An 8,069-nucleotide genomic window follows, 5' to 3' on the forward strand; every position below is an offset into this window, starting at 1 on the left:
CACTGTATATTAATATCAATAATAATCCTTCTCCTCCTGAGCTAATTTTTATGTACAAGGGTGATCTATGGTTGAATATGATGGTAATATGATGATAACATTTTGCATTTTATAACTGAATGCTCTTTAATCTGTATGATATCATTACGATTGATTCAACTAGATTTAATGTTAAAGACATGTTGCTACTTATATCAATACCTATTTGTGTAGCTTTCTTTTATTATTGCATTCAGAAAGGTATTCAACTCTAGATCTGTATGTCAAACTCTTTGCATTTTTACATCCTATTTTTTAAGCCTCTTGACTTTGTCTGATTAGTTTGATTATAAATCAAGTCTGATTGTTTGTTGATTTATTGATTTGTTCCCAAATAAAAAGCTGCCTGCAGAAAAAAAAGTGACAAAGGGAGAATTACACCAATACTAAAGCAATGTACTAACCTATGACTTTTTTTGTCACATTTTGGACGACATACTAACCTATGACTTTTCTGTCACATTTTGGACAACATACTAAAGTATGACTTTTTTGTGACATTTTGGACGACATACTAACCTATGACTTTTTTGTGACATTTTGGACAACATACTAAAGTATGACTTTTTTGTCACATTTTGGACAACATACTAAAGTATGACTTTTTTGTGACATTTTGGACAACATACTAACCTATGACTTTTCTGTCACATTTTGGACAACATACTAAAGTATGACTTTTTTGTCACATTTTGGACAACATACTAAAGTATGACTTTTTTGTCACATTTTGGACAACATACTAAAGTATGACTTTTTTGTCACATTTTGGACGACATACTAACCAATGACTTTTTTGTCACATTTTGGACAACATACTAACCTATGACTTCTTTTTGTCACATTTTGGACGACATACTAACCTATGACTTCTTTTTGTCACATTTTGGACGACATACTATAGTATGAGTTTTTGTTACATTTTGGACGACATACTAACCTATGACTTTTTTGTCACATTTTGGACAACATACTAAAGTATGACTTTTTGTCACATTTTGGACGATTTACTGACCTATGACTTTTTTATCACATTTTGGACGACATACTAACCAATGAGTTTTTTGTCACATTTTGGAAGACATACTAACCTATGACTTTTTTGTCACATTTTGGACGACATACTAACCTATGACTTTTTTGTCACATTTTGGACGACATACTAACCTATGACTTTTTTGTCACATTTTGGACGACATACTAACCTATGACTTTTTTGTCACATTTTGGACGACATACTAACCTATGACTTTTTTGTCACATTTTGGACAACATACTAAAGTATGACTTTTTTGGGCTGCCCAAAGAAATTCCTACAGATCGGAATTGAACCCATATTCCCTGGATTAGAAACCCTATGTCTTATCCATTACGCCACTTGGACCGAGTATACTTAGAGGAGTCTTTTTTTCACATTTTGGACGGCATACTAACCTATGACTTTTTCTTCACATTTTGGACGACATACTAACCTATGACTTTTTCTTCACATTTTGGACAACATACTAAAGTATGACTTTTTGTCACATTTTGGACGACATACTAAAGTATGACTTTTTTTCACATTTTGGACAACATACTAACCTATGACTTTTTTGTCACATTTTGGACCACATACTAACCTATGACTTTTTTGTCACATTTTGGACGACATACTAACCTATGATTTTTTGGTCGCATTTTGGACGACATACTAATCTATGACTTTTTTGTCACATTTTGGACGACATACTAATCTATGACTTTTTCTTCACATTTTGGACGACATACTAATCTATGACCTTTTAGTCACATTTTGGACGACATACTAACCTATGACTTTTTTGTCACATTTTGGACGACATACTAACCTATGACTTTTTTGTCACATTTTGGACAACATACTAAAGTATGCCTTTTTGGTCACATTTTGGACAACATACAAAAATATGCCTTTTTTGTCACATTTTGGACAACATACTAAAGTATGACTTTTTGTCACATTTTGGACGACATACTAACCTATGACTTTTTTGTCACATTTTGGACGACATATTAACCTATGACTTTTTAGTCACTTTTTGGACGACATACTAAAGTATGACTTTTTGTCACATTTTGGACGACTATGACTTTTTCTTCACATTTTGGACGACATACTAATCTATGACCTTTTAGTCACATTTTGGACGACATACTAACCTATGACTTTTTTGTCACATTTTGGACAACATACTAAAGTATGACTTTTTGTCACATTTTGGACGACTATGACTTTTTCTTCACATTTTGGACGACATACTAATCTATGACCTTTTAGTCACATTTTGGACGACATACTAACCTATGACTTTTTTGTCACATTTTGGACGACATACTAACCTATGACTTTTTTTGTCACATTTTGGACAACATAGTAAAGTATGCCTTTTTTGTCACATTTTGGACGACATACTAAAGTATGACTTTTTTGTCACATTTTGGACGACATACTAACCTATGACTTTTTTGTCACATTTTGGACAACATACTAAAGTATGACTTTTTTGGGCTGCCCCAAAGAAATTCCTACAGATGGGATTGAACATATATTCCCTGGAATAGAAGCCCTATGTCTTATCCATTACGCCACTTGGATCGAGTATACTCAAAGGAGTCTTTTTTTCACATTTTGGACGGCATACTAACCTATGACTTTTTCTTCACATTTTGGACGACATACTAACCTATGACTTTTTTGTCACATTTTGGACAACATACTAAAGTATGACTTTTTTGGGCTGCCCCAAAGAAATTCCTACAGATGGGATTGAACATATATTCCCTGGATTAGAAGCCCTATGTCTTATCCATTACGCCACTTGGATCGAGTATACTCAAAGGAGTCTTTTTTTCACATTTTGGACGGCATACTAACCTATGACTTTTTTGTCACATTTTGGACGACATACTAACCTATGACTTTTTTGTCACATTTTAGACGACATACTGACCTATGACTTTTTTGTCACATTTTGGACGACATACTGACCTATGACTTTTTTGTCACATTTTGGACGACATACTTAAGTATGACTTTTTGTCACATTTTGAAAGACATACTAAAGTATGACTTTTTTGTCACATTTTGGACAATGTACTAAAGTATGACTTTTTGTCACATTTTGGACGACATACTAACCTATGACTTTTTTGTCACATTTTGGACGACATACTAACCTATGACTTTTTTGTCACATTTTGGACAACATACTAAAGTATGACTTTTTTGTCACATTTTGGACGACATACTAACCTATGACTTTTTTGTCACATTTTGGACAACATACTAAAGTATGACTTTTTTGGGCTGCCCCAAAGAAATTCCTACAGATGGGATTGAACATATATTCCCTGGAATAGAAGCCCTATGTCTTATCCATTACGCCACTTGGATCGAGTATACTCAAAGGAGTCTTTTTTTCACATTTTGGACGGCATACTAACCTATGACTTTTTCTTCACATTTTGGACGACATACTAACCTATGACTTTTTTGTCACATTTTGGACAACATACTAAAGTATGACTTTTTTGGGCTGCCCCAAAGAAATTCCTACAGATGGGATTGAACATATATTCCCTGGATTAGAAGCCCTATGTCTTATCCATTACGCCACTTGGATCGAGTATACTCAAAGGAGTCTTTTTTTCACATTTTGGACGGCATACTAACCTATGACTTTTTTGTCACATTTTGGACGACATACTAACCTATGACTTTTTTGTCACATTTTAGACGACATACTGACCTATGACTTTTTTGTCACATTTTGGACGACATACTGACCTATGACTTTTTTGTCACATTTTGGACGACATACTTAAGTATGACTTTTTGTCACATTTTGAAAGACATACTAAAGTATGACTTTTTTGTCACATTTTGGACAATGTACTAAAGTATGACTTTTTGTCACATTTTGGACGACATACTAACCTATGACTTTTTTGTCACATTTTGGACGACATACTAACCTATGACTTTTTTGTCACATTTTGGACAACATACTAAAGTATGACTTTTTTGTCACATTTTGGACGACATACTAACCTGTGACCTTTTTGTCACATTTTGGACGACAAACTAACCTATGACTTTTTTGTCACATTTTGGACGACATACGAACCTATGCCTATTTGTCACATTTTGGACGACATACTAACCTATGACTTTTTGTCACATTTTGAAAGACATACTAAAGTATGACTTTTTTGTCACATTTGGACAATGTACTAAAGTATGACTTTTTGTCACATTTTGGACGACATACTAACCTATGACTTTTTTGTCACATTTTGGACGACAAACTAACCTATGAGTTTTTTGTCACATTTTGGACGACAAACGAACCTATGCCTATTTGTCACATTTTGGACGACATACTAACCTATGACTTTTTTGTCACATTTTGGACGACATACTAACCTATGACTTTTTTGTCACATTTTGGACAACATACTAAAGTATGACTTTTTTGTCACATTTTGGACGACATACTTACCTAAGACCTTTTTGTCACATTTTGGACGACAAACTAACCTATGACTTTTTGTCACATTTTGGACGACATACTAACCTATGACTTTTTTGTCACATTTTGGACAACATAGTAAAGTATGCCTTTTTTGTCACATTTTGGACAACATACTAACCTATGACTTTTTTGTCACATTTTGGACGACATACTAACCTATGACTTTTTTGTCACATTTTGGACGACTTACTGACCTTTGACTTTTTTGTCACATTTTGGACGACATACTAACCTATGACTTTTTTGTCACATTTTGGACGACATACTGACCTATGACTTTTTTGTCACATTTTGGACGACATACTAAAGTATGACTTTTTGTTACATTTTGGACGACATACTAACCTATGACTTTTTTGTCACATTTTGGACGACATACTGACCTATGACTTTTTTGTTCACATTTTGGACGACATACTAAAGTATGACTTTTTGTTACATTTTGGACGACATACTAACCTATGACTTTTTTGTCACATTTTGGACAACATACTAAAGTATGACTTTTTTGTCACATTTTGGACGACATACTAACCTATGACTTTTTTGTCGCATTTTGGACGACATACTATAGTATGACTTTTGTGTGACATTTTGGACGACATACTAAAGTATGACTTTTTGTCACATTTTGAAAGACATACTAAAGTATGACTTTTTTGTCACATTTTGGACGACATACTGACCTATGACTTTTTTGTCACATTTTGGACGACATACTAAAGTATGACTTTTTGTCACATTTTGAAAGACATACTAAAGTATGACTTTTTTGTCACATTTTGGACAACATACTAAAGTATGACTTTTTTGTCACATTTTGGACGACATACTAACCTATGACCTTTTTGTCACATTTTGGACGACATACTGACCTATGACTTTTTTGTCACATTTTGGACGACATACTAAAGTATGACTTTTTGTCACATTTTGAAAGACATACTAAAGTATGACTTTTTTGTCACATTTTGGACGACATACTGACCTATGACTTTTTTGTCACATTTTGGACGACATACTAAAGTATGACTTTTTGTCACATTTTGAAAGACATACTAAAGTATGACTTTTTTGTCACATCTTGGACAACATACTAAAGTATGACTTTTTTGTATAGTAAAGTATGCCTTTTTTGTCACATTTTGGACAACATACTAACCTATGACTTTTTTGTCACATTTTGGACGACATACTAACCTATGACTTTTTTGTCACATTTTGGACGACTTACTGACCTTTGACTTTTTTGTCACATTTTGGACGACATACTAACCTATGACTTTTTTGTCACATTTTGGACGACATACTGACCTATGACTTTTTTGTCACATTTTGGACGACATACTAAAGTATGACTTTTTGTTACATTTTGGACGACATACTAACCTATGACTTTTTTGTCACATTTTGGACGACATACTGACCTATGACTTTTTTGTTCACATTTTGGACGACATACTAAAGTATGACTTTTTGTTACATTTTGGACGACATACTAACCTATGACTTTTTTGTCACATTTTGGACAACATACTAAAGTATGACTTTTTTGTCACATTTTGGACGACATACTAACCTATGACTTTTTTGTCGCATTTTGGACGACATACTAAAGTATGACTTTTTGTTACATTTTGGACGACATACTAACCTATGACTTTTTTGTCACATTTTGGACAACATACTAAAGTATGACTTTTTTGTCACATTTTGGACGACATACTAACCTATGACTTTTTTGTCGCATTTTGGACGACATACTATAGTATGACTTTTGTGTGACATTTTGGACGGCATACTATAGTATGACTTTTTGTTACATTTTGGACGACATACTAACCTATGACTTTTTTGTCACATTTTGGACGACATACTAACCTATGACTTTTTTGTCACATTTTGGACAGCATACTAACCTATGACTTTTTTGTCACATTTTGGACGACATACTAACCTATGACTTTTTTGTCACATTTTGGACGACATACTAACCTATGACTTTTTTGTCACATTTTGGACGACATACTAACCTTTGACTTTTTTGTCACATTTTGGACGACATACTAACCTATGACTTTTTTGTCACATTTTGGACGACATACTAACCTATGACTTTTTTGTCACATTTTGGACAGCATACTAACCTATGACTTTTTTGTCACATTTTGGACAGCATACTAACCTATGACTTTTGTGTCACATTTTGGACGGCATACTATAGTATGACTTTTTGTTACATTTTGGACGACATACTAACCTATGACTTTTTTGTCGCATTTTGGACGACATACTATAGTATGACTTTTGTGTCACATTTTGGACGACATACTGACCTATGACTTTTTTGTCACATTTTGGACGACATACTAAAGTATGACTTTTTGTCACATTTTGAAAGACATACTAAAGTATGACTTTTTTGTCACATTTTGGACGACATACTGACCTATGACTTTTTTGTCACATTTTGGACAACATACTAAAGTATGACTTTTTGTCACATTTTGAAAGACATACTAAAGTATGACTTTTTTGTCACATTTTGGACAACATACTAAAGTATGACTTTTTTGTCACATTTTGGACGACATACTAACCTATGACCTTTTTGTCACATTTTGGACGACAAACTAACCTATGACTTTTTTGTCACATTTTGGACGACATACTAACCTATGACTTTTTTTGTCACATTTTGGACAACATAGTAAAGTATGCCTTTTTTTCACATTTTGGACAACATACTAACCTATGACTTTTTTGTCACATTTTGGACAACATACTAACCTATGACTTTTTTGTCACATTTTGGACGACATACTAACCTTTGACTTTTTTGTCACATTTTGGACGACATACTAACCTATGACTTTTTTGTCACATTTTGGACGCCATACTAACCTATGACTTTTTTGTCACATTTTGGACGACATACTGACCTATGACTTTTTTGTCACATTTTGGACGACATACTAAAGTATGACTTTTTGTCACATTTTGAAAGACATACTAAAGTATGACTTTTTTGTCACATTTTGGACAATGTACTAAAGTATGACTTTTTGTCACATTTTGGACGACATACTAACCTATGACTTTTTTGTCACATTTTGGACGACATACTAACCTATGACTTTTTTGTCATATCTTGGACGACATACTAACCTATGATTTTTTTGTCACATTTTGGACGACATACTATAGTATGACTTTTGTGTCACATTTTGGACGGCATACTATAGTATGACTTTTTGTTACATTTTGGACGACATACTAACCTATGACTTTTTTGTCACATTTTGGACGACATACTTACCTATGACTTTTTTGTCACATTTTGGACGACATACTAACCTATGACTTTTTTGTCGCATTTTGGACGACATACTATAGTATGACTTTTGTGTGACATTTTGGACGACATACTAAAGTATGACTTATCCCATTTTTTTCTTTGCTAAATAATGACAT

This window comes from Solea solea, chromosome 15 (genome assembly GCF_958295425.1).
Source record: "Solea solea chromosome 15, fSolSol10.1, whole genome shotgun sequence".
NCBI classification, from domain to species: domain Eukaryota; kingdom Metazoa; phylum Chordata; class Actinopteri; order Pleuronectiformes; family Soleidae; genus Solea; species Solea solea.